Source organism: Cynocephalus volans, chromosome 4, assembly GCF_027409185.1.
Source record: "Cynocephalus volans isolate mCynVol1 chromosome 4, mCynVol1.pri, whole genome shotgun sequence".
NCBI classification, from domain to species: domain Eukaryota; kingdom Metazoa; phylum Chordata; class Mammalia; order Dermoptera; family Cynocephalidae; genus Cynocephalus; species Cynocephalus volans.
Genome location: NC_084463.1, coordinates 27118546 through 27137720, shown reverse-complemented (window position 1 = coordinate 27137720; position 19175 = coordinate 27118546).

The window sequence follows — 19175 nt, the reverse complement described above, 5'->3', positions numbered from 1 at the left end:
TTAAGATGTCAATACCTCCACAAGTAAATCAATGCTATCCCTATCAAAATCCCAGTGACTTTTTTGCAGAAGTAGAAAAATCTATCCTAAAATTCATATGAAATTTCAAGGAACTCCAAACATACAAAACAATCTTGAAAAAGAACAAATTAGGAGGACTCATAATTCCTGGTTACAAAACTTACTGCAAGGCCACAGTAATTAAAACAGTGTGATACTGGCATAAAGATAGACATAGAGATCAGTGGAATAGAATAGAGTCCCTAGAAATAAACCCTTGCATATACGGTCAAATGATTTTCAACATGAGTGCCAAGACCATTCAATGGAGTAAGGACAGTCTTTTCAGTAAATGGTGTTGGGAAAACTCAACATCCACATGCAAAAGAATGAAGTTACACCCTTATCTTACACCATATGAAAAATTTACTCAAGATAAATCAAAGACCTAAATGTAAGATCCAAATCTACAAAACTCTTAAAAGAAAACATAGGGGGAAAGCTTCATAGCATTGGTTTGCAATAATTTTTTTTATATATGACATCAAAAGCACAGGAAAAAGAAAAAAACAGATAAATTGAACTTTATCAAAGTTTAACAGTTTTGAGCATCAAAGGAAACTAACTGCTCATAAGTCAGCTTTCTTCAATTTGAGCAACCAAGTTTTTTATTAATCGTGGGAAATGCTCACCCCTTGTCTTTTTGAATATTGTCTGAACCCCATTTTTTTCACTTTCTTCTCTTGGTAACTCCTACAGATGTATATTGAACCTCATGTTCAACTTTTTTTTTTTACATTCCTTATCTCTTCTCTTTGTGCTACCCTCTGGATAGTTATCTTATGGCTATTTTCCAGTTCACTAATCATCCATTAATCTGGTTTAGTCTATAATTTAACCTACCTATTCAGTTGTAATTTCAATAAAAATGTTTTTCATTTCTAGAAGTTCTACTTGGTTTTTTTAAAAATCTACTTGGTCTATTTTCACAGAGTCTTATTCTTTCCTTGTGACTTCTGTATCTTCTTTCATCTCTTTAATCATTTTTCAAGCTATTTATTTTATAATCTTTTTTAAACCATTCTATAAAAATCAAGTTTTAAGAATTCTAATTACACCGTCTGATAAATCTTTGCATAGTGGGTTATTTCTCCATGTGGTTTGGAATGTAGACTATGAGCTCGTCTTCAACAGGGATTGGATTTCCCTTGTGAGTGTGCTGGGTTATGAAAGTCTGCTACATAGTGGCTTTGTTTTTTTATTTTTTGTTTTTGGTGACTAGCCGTTCAGGTATCCGAATTTTTTTTCTTTTTTTTTTTTTTTTTTGCAGCTGGCTAGTAGTGGGATCCGAACCCTTGACCTTGGTATTATCAGCACCATGTTCTCCCAAATGAGTTAATGGACCATCCCCCATAGTGGCTTTATATTTGCATCTGCCAGGCACAAAAAAGATTTCAGTGTCCAGGATCAGCTTATCCTAATATCTCCTCTTCACATTAATGAGTATAGGGTAAATTCAGATTAAAAATCTAAACATGTGGCAGAAATACATTTCTTTATAACTTCCTTGAGGATTTTCTAGTTCCCCCTTTCACTGAGAGGTATCTCTGCCAGAGTCCTGGCTTGATTTAGGGATCGTGGTTCCAGTTTCCTGACTTATTTTGTCTTAGTGCCATATCTACTATCCTTATGCAGGTGTTCGAAGCCCAGTACCTAGCCTCTAGAGTATATATGCTACTTTGATATTTCCCTGTCTGATGCAGCAGGTTTAAATATTCATATTTTAGTTCCTCTTTCACTTTTGGCACCTAAGAACACCACTTCTATGTCTTTGCAGTGGATAAGGGGTGGCAGAGATCCTCACTGGCTCATTCTACCATGGTGTTAAAACTGTCAGTCCCCTGCATTGCTACTTTATTAATAAATCTAATTCCTTCATTTCTCCACTTGCTTGCAGGAATCTTACTCCAATCAGGGCTGTGGTGCCATCTCTATCCAGCCTAGAATTCATAGTACACCATTCAACCACTCTATTTCCTAGAACCTAATGTTGTAGACCTCTTTTACTCTGCTTCACTCACCTTGCAGATACTCAAGCTTGGATCTATCCAAACACCCACTCTTGGGAGCAAGATGGCTGACTAAAGGATTCGCCATTAGTCTCTCCCACAAAGACAGAGAATATATTGAATACACAACTACAGCTGGATGAAAATAACAAAAGGAGAGAACCAGAAAACCTCAAAGGAGCAGTAGAGATGCTGTGAGTGCAGAAACTTGGGATAGCCACATAGAGAACAGAAGAAAATTCCTGGCCACCACAACCACATCCCCCAGCTAGGAGAATCAAGGACCCAGGAAGTGTTTCCACATGCAGGAAGGAGGTCAGCATGCATGGCCCAGTGAGCCAACGGCCCAACCCATAGAGGAATTTGTGCTGCTCTTGTGGTTCCACACCCTTACACCACATCATCAGGCTAGGTCACCTATACCCAAGCCCATGCGGCATCGTGTACCCTGGGAATGAGTGGTCTACTGCAGTTAGGGTGCCACCCTCAGGACAGAGGGAGTCAATAAGTGCACTCTCCAGAGTCAGAAAGCTGCCTAATCAGGCCCCTTACCCACTGCTGGCGACCTCATCTTCTTTGGTGAAGCACCCTTGCAATTCTTACAGCCGTGAGGAGGTGGTGGAGGACATGTATGCCTCACTTAGGGGCTGCCCTTGCAGCTGCATGCCTGGTGTTGGGATCTGCTGTGAATCCACACAACTGAATTGTTATGGGGAGCGATTTTTGTGGAGCCACCCCCACATACAAGGTCCCAGGCTGCTCCAGCAATTGCAGGTTTGTTATCATTCCCAACACCCAAGGGCATTTTGCATCAGGCCTAGTAGGAGTTCCACACCCCTGAAGTGACATCCTCATGCCAGGCCACCTACACCCAAGCCTACATGGCATCCTGCATCCTGGTCCAGTATGTACTGGCTGGTCAGTACAGTGAGAGTGCCACCCTCAGGACAGACGTGGTCAGCAAGCAAACTTCATAGAGCCAGAAAGTCACATAAATGGGGCCTCCAGTGACTGACAGCAACCCCATCTTTGGTGAAACACCCTTGCAATTTTTACACAAGGAGGTGATGGAGTGCTCAATACACCTCTCTTGGGCACAGATCTGGGCCTGCAGCACTAGTGAGCTCATCCAAGTCTGCCTGCCTCAGCAAAGGGGCTTGAGAGGAATCCATCATCTCTCTTGGGGAAACAGCAGCCCATCCATGACCCCAGTAACCTTGCACAGGGTAGCTCACCTCAGCTAAAGAGCTTCAGAGTATCCCAGTAACTCTCTTAGGGTCACAGAGACCTTCCCACAATCACAACAGCCTCACCCAGAGTGGCCACTCCAGCTAAACAGCTACAAGGGCCCCAGCATCCCTCTTGGGGATAAAGGGTTCCACCTAAAACTGCTAACAACTTGCCCAGAATGGCCCATTTCAACAGTGGTGCTGCAGAGCAATCCAGTGCCCACCCTGAAGGTACAGGACCCCACCCACAAATCCAAAGACTTTACTCAGTGTCTTCCACTTCAACAGTGAAGCTATAGGGCACCCCAAGACCCCCTGTGGGGTACAGGGCTCTTCCCAGAGCCCCAGTGACACCACTGAGCAATGCACTCTAGCCAAGCAGCTGCTGAGCACCTTATTGTCTCCCTCAAGGCCTAAGATCCCAATCTTGACCCCCAGAAACCCCATGCAGGCCACCTATTTAAGCTGAGGAGCTTCAGAAGACACCAGTGCACCTATCACAATCACAGGACACTAGCCGGGGTGCCATCAAATCTGCCCAGGGTCATTCATCTCAGCCAAGGAGCAATGGGGTATCCAGGCACTTCTCCAAAGAGCTCAAGATCTTGCCCATGATCTCAACAACCCAACCCAGTGACACTCACTTCAACAAGAAACTACTGAGTGTCTCAGTGCTTAGGCCACAGAGGCATCACAGACAACTCTGACATTGAATACAGTAAAAGTAACTACACAGAGACTACATTAGTGCATCTACCCAGAACCAAAACTAAAACACCCTACCCAACAGTCAATATAAAACACATCTACAGGAGGGAGTGTCTCTCTATAAAGCCACTCTAGAGTATTAGAAGAAGTAACTGCTTCACCAGATGCCCAGATATCAACATAAGGATAATAGAAACATAGTGAGGGGAAGAAAATATGATACCTCTTTTCCCCCTCTCCAAAAAAAAGAAAATATGATAGTCCCAAAGGACTACAGTAATTCCCTAGTACCAGACCCCAAACAGCAGGAAACCTTTGAAATTACTGAAAAGGAATTCCAAGCAACAATCTTAAGGAAACTCAATGAGACACAAAAAACTCAGATAGACAAAAGAATGAAATGAGAAAAACAATCCAGGATCTGAAAGAAGAATTTAACAAAGAGAGAGATACCTTTAAAGAAACGTAGCACAAGTCTTGGAACTGAAGGATTCATTCAATAAAATATAAAATACAACTGAGAGCTTAAGCAACAGGATAGAGCCAGTAAAGAAAGAATTTCCAATCTCAAAGACAGGCTTTTTGAAATTACCCCAGGTGGACAAAAAAAATGAAAATAGAGCTTTATAAAAATGAAGAAAACCTATGAGATCTATCAGAAACCTTAAGGGTACAAACATCCAAATTATGGATGTTCCAGAAGGGAAGGAGAAAGGAAAAGGCATTGAAAATCTATTCAATGAAATAATAGCTGAAAACTTCCCAGGTATTTGGAGAGATATGGACTTCCAGATCCAAGAGGCTCAATGATCCCAAACAGATTCAATCCAAAAAGGTCCTCTCTGCGACACATTGTAGTCAAACTGTCAAAAGTCAAAGACAAAGACAGAATCCTAAAAGAGCAAGAGAAAAAAGTCAAGTCACATATACAGGAGTCCTCATCAGACTAACAGCATATTTCTCAGCAGAAACCTTATAGCCCAGGAAAGAATGGATGATGTATTCAAAGTACTAAAAGAAAAAAAAAATGCCAGCCAAGAAAACTATACCCAGCAAAGCTACCCTTCAGAAATGAGGAAAAGTAGTGTATTTCCCAGACAAACAGAAGCTACAGGAGTTCTCCACCACGAGACCAGCCCTACAAGACATCCTCAAGCAAGTCCTACATCTGAAATCCAAAAAAACAATAATTACCACCATGAATACAGAGAAAGAATAAAACCCACTGGTAGAATAGATATGCAAAGAAGAAAGAGAAAGAAACTATATCTTGCCACTACAAAAAAACCAACAAACACCAAACACAAACAATAAAAGGGAAAGAAAGGAACAAAGGATATATAAAACAATCATTTTTTAAAAATCAATAAAATGCCAGGAGTAAGACAATGCCTCTCAATAACAACCTTAATGTAAATGAATTGAATTCCTCACTCAAAAGACATAGACTGGCTTAATAAGTTAAAAAAAAAAAAAAAAAACTAGACCAAACTATATGCTATCAACAGTAAGACTCACACAGACTAATGATGAAGGGATGGAAAAAGATATACCACACAAATGAAAACCAAAAACAAGCAAGAATAGCTATTCTTATATCAGATAAAATAGACTTTAAACCAAAAACTATAAAAAGAGACAAGGTCATTATATAATGATAAAGGGATCTATCCACCAACAGGATATAACAATCATAAACATATATGCACCCAAAATAAGAGCACCCAGATTCATAAATCAAATATTATTAGACTTAAAGAGAGAGATAGATCCCAATAAAATAATAGTTGGGGACCTCAAAACTCCTCTCTCAACATTGGACTGTTGCACCTAGGCAACAACTCAGCAGAGAAACGCAGGATTTAAACTACATTTTAGACCTATTGTACTTGACAGACATCTACAAAACTTTTCATCCAACAACTACAGAATATACATTCTCATCAGCACATGGAACATTTCCTGGGATAGACCACATGTTAGGTCACAAATCAAGTCTCAACAAATTTTTTTAAATTGAAATTATTTTAGGGCCAGCCCATGGCTCACTTGGGAGAGTTTGGTGTTGATAACACCAAGGCCATGGGTTTGGATTCATATATACAGATGGCTGGTTAGCTCACTTGGGAGAACGTGGTGCTGACAACACCAAGTCAAGGGTTAAGATCCCTTTACTGGTCATCTTTAAAAAAAACTTTTTTTAATTGAATTATTTTAAGTATCTCTTCAGACAACAACAGAGTAAAACCAGAAATCAATACCAAATGAAACTTTGGTAACTATACAATACATGGAAATTAAACAACATGCTCCTGAACAACCTATGGGTCCAAGAAGAAATTAAGCAGGAAATAAAATGATTTATTGAAACAAATGAAAATAAAAGCACATCATACCAAATGGGATACTGCAAAAGCAGTACTAAGAGGGACGTTTATCACAATAAATGCTTACGTCAAAAGAATAGAAAGACTTCAAATAAACAACCTAATGTTACTCCTCAAAGAACTAGAAAAAGAAGAACAATCCAACCCAAAAATTTGTAGATGAAAAGAAATGATAAAGATTAGAGCAGAACTAAACAAAATAGAGACCAAAAAATACATAAAAGATGAACAAAACAAAGTTTTTTGAGAAGATCAACAATATAAACAAACCATTAGCTAGACTAACTTAAAAAAGAAGAGAGAAGATCTAAATAATAAAAATCAGAAATAAAAAGGGAGGCATTACAACCAATACCACACAAATACAAAGAATCATTAGAGACTATTATGAACAACTATTTACCAACAAATTTGAAAATGTGGAGGAAATGGATAAATTTCTGGACACATACAAACTACCACTATTAAAACAAGAAGAAATAGAAAACCTGAACAGACGAGTAATGAGCAATGAGATCAAAGCAGTAATCAGCAGTCTCCCAACAAAGAAAAGCCCAGGACCAAACAGCTTCACTGCTGAGTTCTACCAAACATTTAAAGAGTAATTAATACCAATCATTTTTAAACTATTCCAAAAAATCAAAAGAAAGGCCATTCTCACAAACTCATTCTATGAGGCCAGCAACACCCTAATAACAAAATCAGAAAAAGACACAACAAAAAAGAAAACTACAGGCCAATATCCTTGGTGAACATAGATGCAAAATTTCTCAACAAAATATGAGCAAACAGAATTCAACAACACATCAAAAAGATTATACACCATGATCAAGTGGTATTCATGACAGAGATGTAAGGATGGTTCAACATATACAAGTCAATAAATGTGATACACCACATCAACAAAATCAAGGACAAAAACCACGTGATCATCTCAATAGATGTGGAAAAAGTATTTGACAAAATTCAACATTCTTTCATGATAAAGACTCTCAACAAATTAATTATAAGGAAGATATCCCAACCAATCAAAGCCATGTATGACAAACCCACCACCAACATCATCCTGAATGGGGAAAAACTGAAAGCTTTTTCTTTAAGAATGCAACAAGACAAGGATACTCACTCTTACCACTCCTATTTAACATAGTATTGAAGTACTATCCAGAGCAATCAGGCCAGAGAAAGAAATAAAGGGCCTCTAAATTGTAAATGACAAAGTCAAATGACATGATCCTATATAGAAAAACCTAAAGACTCCACAAAAAACTCTTAGAGCTGATAAACTAATTCAGTAAAATTGCAAGATACAAAACCAATACACAAAAATTAGTAGTGTTTCTATACACCAACAATGAACTAACAGAAAAAGAAATCAAGAAAGCAAGACCATTTACAATAGCTACCTAAAAAGTAAAATACCCAAGAATGAATTTAACCAAGGAGGTGAAAGATCTCTACAAAGAAAACTACAAACACTGCTGAAATAAATTAAAGAGCACATGAAAAGTTGGAAAGACATTCCATGTTCATGGATTGGAAGAATTAATGTTGTGAAAATGTCCATACTATCCCAAGCAAGTGTACGGATTCAATGCAATCCCCCTCAAAATGCTAGTGACATTCTTCACAGAAATAGAAAAAACAATCCCAGCATTTATACAGAACCACAAGAAATCCTGAATAGCCAAAGGAATCCTGAGCAAAAAAATTAAAGCCAGAGGCATGACACTACCTGACTTCATATTATACTGTAAAGCTACAGTAACCAAAACAGCATGGTACTGGCATAAAAATAGACACATGGACAAATGGAACAGAATAGAAAACCCAGAAATCAATCCATGTACTTACAGTGAACTGATCTTTGACAAAGGCACCAAGAACATACATTGGAGAAAGAACAGTCTCTTCAAAAACGGTGCTGGGAAAACTGGATATTGATGTGTAGAAGAATGAAACAGACCTTTAACATTCACCATAAATGAAAATCAACTCAAAACAGATTAAAGACTTAAGTATTATACTTGAAACTATAAAACTCCTAGGAAAAAACACAGGAGAAACACTTCAAGATGTAGGACTGGGCAAAGACTTTATGAATGAGACCCAAAAAGCACAGGCAACAAAAGAAAAAATAAGCAAGAGAGATTATATCAAACTAAAAAGCTTCATCACAGCAAAAGAAACTATCAACAGAGTGAAAAGACAACCTACAGAAGGGAGAAAATATTTGCAAACTATACATCTGACAAGGGATTAATATCCGGAACATACAAGGGATTAATATCCAGAACTTACAAGGAACTCGAACAACTTAACAGTAAAAAAACCACAAATAATCTGATTTTAAAATGGGCAAAAGAGCTGAACAGACATTTCTCAAAAGAAGCCACACAAATGGCTAACAGTTACATGAAAAATGCTCAACATCACTGTATTATTCCGTTTCTGTTGCTTATAACACAATACACAGAACTGGGTGATTTATAAAGAAAATGAAATTTATTGCTTACAGTTTCTGAGGCTGGAAAGTCCAAAGTTCAAGGAACACATCTGGTGGTGGTCTTGGTGGTGGCAACAGTGACCTAGGCGTCTCACATTGTAAGATGGCGGAAGCAGAGAGAGCAGAGACAGACTCTCCTCTGTCTTCTTTCAAAGCCCTCAGAACCACACCCCGAACCACCATGTTTAATCTGTTCATGACAACTTGGTCCTGCAATCTAATCACCTCTTCAAGGCCTTACTTTTCAATTACCATAATAGGATTTCCCACCCTCAACAGTTACAGTGGGGATTAAGCTTCTAATATATGAAATTTGGGGGATACTATTCAATCAACCCACAGCAATCTCTAATCATGAGGGCAATGCAAATCAAGACTACATTGATCTCACCCTAGTTAGATGGCTTTTATCAAAAAGACAGAGAATAACAAATGCTGGCAAGGATGTGGAGAAAGGGGAACCCTTATACACCTTTCTTGGAATGTAAACTAGTATAGCCATTATGGAAAACAGTGTGGAGATTTCTCAGACAAGTACAGTTAGAACTGCTATGTGATCCAGCAATCCCACTGCTGGGTATTTTCCCAAAGGAATGGAAAACATCATGTCAAAGGGAAACCTGCATTCCCATATTCATCACAGCTCTATTTACATTAGTCAAGATATGGAACCAACCTAAATGTCCATTGACAGATAAGTGGATGAGGAAAATGTGGTATATATACACATTGGAATACTATTCAGCCATAAAAAAGAATGAAATTCTGCTATTCTCAGCAGCATGGATGAGCTTGGAGAAAATTATGTAAAGCAAAATAAGCAAGGCACAGAAAGAGAAATACCACATGTCCTCACTCATTAAGTGGGAGCTAATAAATGAATAAATAAATAAGAAAGACAGAAACAACAATCATAATAAGAAGTTGAACTTTTAGAAGGAGAGAACAGAACGGTAGTTACTAGAGGTGGGAAAGGGGGAGGAGAAGGAGGAACAGTGAGAAATTGGTTAATTGACACAAAACAGCTAGTTAGTAAAAATAAGTTCTAGTGATATACAGTCAAGCTAGGCATCAATAATTAACATTAATTTACTGCATGGTATCAAATGGCTAGAAGAGAGGAGATCAAACATCCTTAACACAAAGAAATGATTATGTTTTGTAATGATGAATATCCTTTGCACACAGGTATTGATATTCAACTCTGTACCCAACAAATATGTATCAACAATTGCATGTCAATAAATTTTTTTAAAAACACCCTCTTAACCATACCCACGACAAGGATAGTGACAGTGCAAGGATGGACCTGGGAGTAAAACAGAGCTGAATTTGAAGCTCAGCTGCTAAAGGGTACAGGGCTTCTTGGAGACAATGAAAATTTTCTAAACTGGCTCTGGTGATGGGTGCACAACTCCATGAATATTGAATTTTAGACTTTAAATGCATAAACTGTATGATATGTGAGCCACTGTGTAAATCCACAGAGTAGATTTAAAATTGACTCAACAGATACTTGTATGCAAATGTTCATGGAAGCATTATTCACAACAGCTCAATAGTGGAAACAACCCAAGCATCCATCAATAGAAGAATGGATAAACACAATGTGCTATATACATACAATGGAATATTATTCAGCCATCAAGACGAATAAAATTCTGACACATGCTGCTGCACGGATGAACCTTGAAAACATGCGATGTGAAATAAGGCAGACATAAAAGGACAAATATTGCATGATTCCACTTTTATGAGGTACCCGTAGTAGTCAAATTCATAGAGACAGAATGTAGAACGGTGGCTACCAGGAGCTGGGGTGGGGAGTGGGGAAATGGGAGCTATTGTTTAATGGGTATGGAGTTTCTGTTCAGGATGATGAAAAGTTCTAGAAACGTGTAGTGGTGATGGTTGCACAACACTGTGAATGTATTTAGTGCCACTGAATTATACACATGAAAATGGTTAAAATGGTAAATCGTATGTTATGTATATTTAACCACAATAAAATCAGAATTGAAAATAATGTAGACAAATCTTCCAGGAAGTTTTGTTGTAAAGGGAGAAACAAAGAAATGAGTCAGTGGCAGGAGAAGGAAGGGGAGTCAAGACAGGATTTTGTTTTAAGAAGGGTGAATCCTCATTAGCACAGTGGTGGGGAAAAAAAGAAGGGTGAAATTACAAGTTGTTCTATGCCAAGGGGAATAATCCAAGAGAGAGGAAAGAAACGATAATGCAGAAGAAAGTGGGAAGAACACTCCAGCAGTGCCACTGAGTAAGCAAGAGAAGGGGCCAGGGCCAAATGGCAGTGGGGCCTTGGCTAGCAGCAGAGAAAGGGGCAGTGCCTAGAGGAAAGAGCTGGGAATGTGTCTTAACCTTCTTAATAGGAGGGAAGGCAGAGTATATGGACTCACCTGCTGGCAGGAAGAGTGTGTCAAAATTCTCTTTTGACTGTTCTTATTTTGTCTCTGAAATAAGAAGGATGTTCACTGTGGTAGACAGAGTAATGGCCTCCAAAGATGTCTATACCCTAAACCCTGTGAATATGTTACCTTACATAGCTAAAGGGACTTTGCAGATGTTAAGATGTAAGAGTAAAGACCTTGAATTGGAAAGATTTCACTGGATTATCTGGGTAGGCTCAATCTAATTACATGAGTCCTTAAAAATGGAAGAGGGGAATGAAGTACTGATACATGCTACAATAGGGATGAACCTTGAAAATATGCCGAGTGAAAAAAGCCAGTCACAAAAGAGCACATATTGTATGATCCCATTTGTATGAGACATCCAGAATAGGAAAATCCATAGAGACAGAAAGAAGATTAGCATAACCAGGGGTTGGGGATGAGTGGGGGAGAGAATGAAGGGTAACTGCTGAAGGGTGACTGCTAAAGGGTACAGGGTTCTTTGGGTTTTTTTTGGTTTTTGTTTTTTGTTTTCTGGGGGCTGGCCAGTATGCAGATCTGAACCTTTGACCTTGGTGTTACAACACCCAGCTCTAAATGACCAGGCTAACCAGCCAACCCCTGGGGGATCTTGGGTATGATAAAAATGTTCTACAGATGGTTCTGGTGACAGATGCACAACTCCAAGAATATACTAACAACTATTGAATTGTACACTTTAAATGCATGACTCGTACGGTACGTGAATTGTATCTTCAATAAAGCTATTACCAAAAACAGTGGAAGAAGAAGGTAGAAGACTGGGTCAGAGAAACATGTGACTATGGGAAGAGGGTCAGAGTTGCTGGCTTTGAAGAGGAAGAAGAGCACTGTGAGCGAAGGGGTGTAGGTGGCCTCTAGAAGGGAGGAAAAGCGAGGAAATGGATACTCCCTAAGGCTTCCAGAAAGGGACACAGCCCTGCCTACACCTTGATTGTAGCCAGTGAGACCTGTGTCAGACTTCTGACTTACAGACTATAAGATAATAAATTTGTGTTGTTTTAAGCCACCATATTTGTGGTAGTTTTTTATGACAGCCATTAAGTGAGAGTGGGGAAGGAGGTACTAGAGGATAGGCAGAAGAAGAGATAGTAGAAAATAGTCATCTAGGAGAGCAGAAGAATGAATAAATCAGGAAAATGTAGTATGACTATGAAACAGCATTAAAAAGACACATAAGGGAATTGGGAACACCTTTTCCCCTATCTAGACAGCTACTAAGGGAGTTCTATTTTTTTATTAGCCACTGTTGTGCAAAATTTTCATGATCCAGTGAAGATCACCTGTTACAAGTTTGGTAAATCATTAGATCACACTCCTAACCACAAGTGACTTCTGGATTGGGTTATTAGCAAATGCTGCCTCCAAAATGCAAGAAGTGGGCAGTTAACTAAAATCTTAAGAAATGAAAGAAGAAACAAGACTCAAGCCTTGCAAAATGAGCTGTGATTATCGCTCAACCCTTAAGACAAGCCCCAGCCCAAATGTATTCACCAATATAGAGTATACTGTCAAAATAGTATTTTCAGAGGAATCCTCCACAAGATTTTTCTGTATATGTCAGTGTTCTCCAGAGAAACAGAACCAATGTTAGATATATACTCACGTACTGCATGATGATGTTCCAGTTAACAACCGACCACGTATACAACAGTGGTCCCATAAGACTACAATGAAGCTAAAAAATTTCTGTCACCTAGTGAGTCATAGCCATCTTAACATTGCAATGCATTACTCATGTGCCTGTGGCAATGCTGGTGTAAATAAACCTACTGCAAAATATATTGAGGAGCACCTAAGTTACCCACAGGGTAACCCTCCCAAAGGTAGCTCAGATCTTTAAGATAGAAAGGCAAGTATCTGACACATTAGGTCTGATCCCACGTGAAAGGGTTGTTGTCTCCTTCAGAATTCTTGCATTTTTCAAAGATTTCCACCCATCTCCATAGCAAAATAATAGTTAATAATAGTTAGCTAACACTCACTGAGTGCCTGCTGAATGCCAGGCACAATCCCTACCTATAATTTAATTTTATACCTTTGTGGGGGTGGTATTATCCTAATCCTCATTTAATAGATGAGGAAAGTGAGACACAGAGAGACTTAGTAACATAATTAGAGGGTCCACGCTCATGTAACTAGTGGCCAGTGTAGCTAATAGGAAAATTCATTGCCATTCCCTTTCATACATCACCTTTACACAATGCCAAAATCTCCTAACAACACATTTCTCAGAACATACTGTATTAGTCAGGGTTCTCAAGAGAGACAGAATCAATAGGATATGTTATAATTATACGACAGGGATTTATAAGGGGAATTAAATCACGTGACTATTAAGAAAAGTCCCACAATAGGCCATCTATAAACTGGATGCCAATAAACTGGATGCTGGATGTGTGGCTCAGTCCAAGTCCAACAGCCTCAAGATCAGGGAAGCTGATGGTATCTTTGGCGTGATTTCTGGAACCCAAAAGCTGAAGAGTCTGGTAGCTCACGCAACTATGAAGAAAAGTCCCTGATGGGCCGTCTATAAACTGGATGCTGGTAGTGTGGATCAGTCCAAGTCCAAAGGCCTCAGAACCAGGGAAGCTGATGGTGTCCTTGGTGTAAGTTCTGGAACCCAAAAGCTGAAGAGTCTCGAGCTCTGATGTCCACGGACAGGAGAGAAGAGTTTATCCCAGCTCCAGCAGACCGAGAGAGAGCTTCACCTCTTTCTCTGTCTTTTGTTCTCTCCAGACCCCCAGCGGATTGGATGGTTCCTACCCACATTGACGGTGGGTCTTTCCCACCCAGTCCACTCAGACTCTCATATTAATCTCTGCTGGAAACACCCTCATGGACACACCTAAAAAGATAGCTTTACCAGGTTTTTCAGCATTCCTTCATCTAACCAAGTTGAGACCTAGAATTAACCTTCACAATATCCCCCTTCTTAAGCAACACATAACTGTACATACACTTAAGAGGAGACATTATGGGAATTGGTTCATATGATTATGGAGGCTGAGCAGTCCCACAGTCTGTCATCTGCAAGCTGGAGACCCAGGAGAGCCAATGGTGTAATTCAGTTCAAGTCATAAGCCAGGGATGCCAATGGTGTAAATCCTGGTCAGAGTCCAAAGGCCCAAGAACCAGGAGCACAGACGTCCAAGGGTAGGAGAAGATGGGTGCCCCAGCTCAAGGAGGGAATAAATCCACTCTTCCTCTGCTTTTTTGTTCTATTCGGGCCCTCAATGGATTAGATGAAGCCCATCCACACTGGTGAGGGTGATCTTCTTTACTCAGTCTACTAATTCAAATGCTAATCTCTTCCAGAAACATCCTCACAGACACATCCAAAAATAGTGTTTGACCAGCTTTCTGGGTATCCCTTAGCCCAGTCAAGCTGACACATAAAATTAACCTTCACTGTCGGAGATGGCCCTATGGGATACATACAAGGAAGATTCTCCTAGCAGAACCCTGGGGCAGCCACACTCAACTTATTTCACTCTTAAGAAAATGAGTCAACCAACAGATGCCCATGAAATTTTCTGGTCCTACGATCTATTTATTGCCCTCCTCCAGCAAGATGTGATACAAGATCTGGACAAATAACCTCTGTATGTTGCTTTCCCTTTCTTCTTCTCTAAAGGTTTTTTTTTTTTTAATTGTGGATATTCTATTTGTCTTTGATCATTTTGTGTGTGTGTGTGTGTGTGTCTGGTAAGGGGATCGCAACCCTTGGCGTGGTGTCGCCTGCACCATGCTCAGCCAGTGAGCGCACCAGCCATCCCTATATAGGATCTGAACCCGCGGCCTCAGCGCTCCCAGTGCCGCATGCTCCTGAGTGAGCCACAGGGTCGGCCCATCTTTGATCATTTTATAACTGTTGTACCTAGAAGTACAACATAAACATATTTAATTTGTTTGAATTCAGGAGGGCTTGAGAGAAGGGAGCACAAGCATCACTTCACTCAGTGAGTGAATGCCCAGAGTAAGCAGAAGATGGAAGACATGAATCTGTCATTCCTTCAGTTGATCTCTGTATTAGTCTGTTTTGTGTTGCTGTAACAGAAATACCTGAGACTGGGTAATTTATAAGGAAACGAGGTTTATTTGGCTTACGATTCCGGGACAGCTGCATCTGGAGTGGGCTTCAGGCTGCTTCTGCTCATGGCGGAAAGTGACAGGCAGCCAGCAAGGACAAGCAGATCACATGGTGAGAGGAGGCAAGAGAGAGAGAGGAGGTGCCAGGTTCTTTAAATAACCAGCTCTCACAGGAACTAGTAGAGCAAGAACTCATTCATTAATCCCCCCTCCCCCAGGGAGAGCATTAATCCATTCATGAGGGATCCACCCCCATGACTCAATCAATTTCCAGCCTGCCACATTGGGGATCAAATTTCCGCATGAGTTTTGGAGGGGACAACACATCTGAACTCCATCAGTTTCAGTTTCCATGAAGTGCCTCTCATTATGTAGGCATCTAGTGGTCTGGTGGCAATGAAAATGGACAAATTCAACAGGACTTGCTGATGGATTGGAATAGAGATGCAGCAAAATAGTAAAGTAGCACAGTTGTCTTGTTCAACTGGGAAGATGGTGAAATGGGAACCTTAGAAGAAGTGCAAATTTCAGGGTAACGGAGCGAGATTACTTTTTATACACATATAGTTGGATAGATCTAATAAGAAAGCAAGGTTGACTTGTGCAGTAATGAGTTCTCCTTCACTGGAATTATTCAAGTCAGACTAGAGATCTTTCTGTTGAGTAGAAAGCATTCGTACTCTTTATGACAGAAAATGACATTGGTTCAGGCAAGGCTTTCAGAATGGAGCTGGGAAGCCATCTGCTGACCAACATCTGACCAAAGTAAGCAGCCAGGAAATTGACATATCTGCCTTGGGACTTTGGGCTTGTGACTTGGTTGGGAGAGACATCCTGCTCCTGGAATGATATATCACAAAGATTTACTGTAAGTTTGCTTCTGGTAAAATTTGCTATGTTTGTGGCAGCCAGATAAAAGCTGCATACTGAGATAGCATTAATGTTAAACCTTTACTTTGTTTCACCACTAAAAACCAACTAATTGATGAGACTTCCCAAGAAGAGACCGCCCCCATTCACTCCTTTCCCTCCTTCATTGCATTGGCTCAATGATTCTTACAGACCTTCAGAAAACACATCCACCTGTTTGGTTGTGCTTCCCGGGTCTATCCCCAAACTTGGCTCTCAGTAAACTGATTTATTTTTTTACAATTTTCCTCTCCAGCACTTTATTTTGGATGACACTCTGGGATATGTTTTGAAGTAAATGACTAAGTTCTCATTCAGCACTAATGCTCTTGAACAAGAAAGTGCCATTTCAGCCAGAATTTGGTCCCCCAAGCAGTTCACAGCTGAAATAAAACCCCTGGAATTCGCCTGCAATTTGAATTGCTCAGAATCATCCACACTGGGTTAATAATTAAAGGTTCCTCATACTGTCTACGTTTGTTTGTTTCACCTGTGTACAGGATTCTGATTCCACAAAATCCTCCCAGCAGTATTATCTAACCTAGTATGGAAGAAAGGTGTCTGTATTCCAGCAACCCAAAGGCAAGTATCTGCTAGCTCAGGAAGAAAAAAGGTGGGAGGCTGCAGAAGTCACAGAAACTGTCCCTGCCCAGAGCCAAAACACAGAAAAGGGCAATAGTTAATTTTCTTTGTATTTTTTCTTCACACCCTCTCCGAGCATCCAGAACTTTGTCCTTAAGGGCCCAACAGCCATTTGTTGGTCAATAGATTCTTCAGACCAGGGGTTGAGGTGGGGTTGGAGGATGATAAAAAATTTTAATGTAAAGTGAGAAACAGGAAGGCACAAAAGGGAGGGAAAGGAAGAGGAGACAAGAGAATAATCTAAGGAAAGCAACTTTTGTGTCAGAGCTGCCAATCTTGCAGTGAAAGACAGCTGCCATCTCAGTCCCTTGAGAAACACTTATAAAGACTTGCCTAATGGTCTTTTATTGACTGTCCTATTAAATGCCCTAGGGGAGGTAGACTGGATTTATCTGACTACTTTATTCCCACCCAGATTCTTCCCCAGCTGTTTACCTAGTAATACACTCTCACACGCCCAGCCCTGGCCTCCAGCTCCCGGCTTCCTGAGCCTTGCTCTGTTGCCGTCCACCTTCTTTCCCTCCCCCTTCTTCAAGTCTCAGTGCAAAACTTTCTGAGCCTAATTCTCATCTTTCTGATTTTCTTCATCTCTGACATCGGAATAATAAAAATGATGGTGGGAGTATTAATAAAAACCTATGGATTACAGTTGTGATGAGGATTGAATAACATATATATACTTGAAACCTTGTTGGAAACTGCAAAGGACTGTACAAACAGAAGTTGTTTTTATTGCCTTTATTTCTAAAGTAGATGTCAATTGTTAGAATTAGGGTGCTTGGCTGCTTGGCTCTCGGGGAGAGAATTAATGAGAGATGTTGCCAAGTATTTCAGAAGAAAAATTCACACCAGTTCAGTGAGACTTCAACCCACTTTACAAAGCTCTTTGGAAAGAAGTCTCGGTTTAAAAGCTGGAGGCGTGGTAAAACAACCTATGCAAATGCGAGCGCCCAAGGCGCACCGCGCCTCCAGCACCCACCTGGCACCGACCTGGCACCCAATCCGCCTCCGTGCACCTGGTGTGCGCTGCCGCCCGGCCGCCCCACGCGCCTTTATAACCTGCCCTGCCTAGGTCTCCAGCGCATGCCCGCAAGGCCTGGGGAAGCTAAGGCTTAGGGGCCTGGGACTTTTAACATTTACACGATTTGTTTTTCAGTTGACCGAGAACTACAGAACCCCTAGGTAGTACCGGTCACTTCGGTGTGGGCCGCATTCTCTCTCCCCAGAAGGCCAGGGAAATAAGTGATCGTATTATAAAAACGACAGATGCACGGTTGTGGACGAAATATGCATATGGGGGGGCGGGGGGCTGGCCAGTATGGGGATCTGAACCCTTGACCTTAATGAAACACCGCGTTCTAACCAACTGAGCTAATCGGCTAGCCCTGGTACATTTTTTGTAGCAGCTCTAGGTGGACCTGTGTTGGGGGAACGAAAGGGACTGGGAGTCCGTTTCTTCAGTCATCTCAGAATTACATGTCCTGCCATGCCGCCCAGGAAAATGCTAGAACAACCTTACAGCACTATAAGGATGCCAGAGGAGCCAAGGCGGTACGAATCGGAGATACCCGGCCGGGCAGGCTGTCCTCCAAAGAAGCGGGCGCGGGAGCCCGCCGGCTTCTCTGCTACCGTCTCCTGTATGCGGGACCGCCCCTTGGCAGGCCTCAGTTTCCATGTGTGAGAAGTAGGTACACTACCACCTAATCTCCGTCGCCAAGAGAAAGCGGTTAGGGTATTTCGGTTTCGGCTACAGGAACTGACCGAGAAAATAGAAATTTCTTTCGCTTTTAATTTATTTTTATTATTATTATTTTTGGGGGGGGGGTGGCCGGCGCGGGGATCGAACCCGTAACTTTAGGGTTACTAGCACCACGCTCTCCCCAACTAGGCTAAGTGGCCAGCCCTCGTTTTTAGTTCAAAAGAAAAAAATACAAGAATCGTGAATCCTGCGGAGTAATGCTTCTCTGAGTGTAAGCTGGCAGCTGGCTGAGAGGACCGCTAGGGGGAGGACAAATTGCACAGGTCTTGTGGAGCATATGAATGTAAATCTGCATGTGTGCACATGTATAAAAATGCACAGACAATGTCAAGACCCTTGAGGTTTCCGTGTTACGCAGGCTGCACCGTTTAAGGAGATGAGCCGCCCACAGATGGAGTCCAGTGGCCAGGACGGCCTTTTCTGCGCC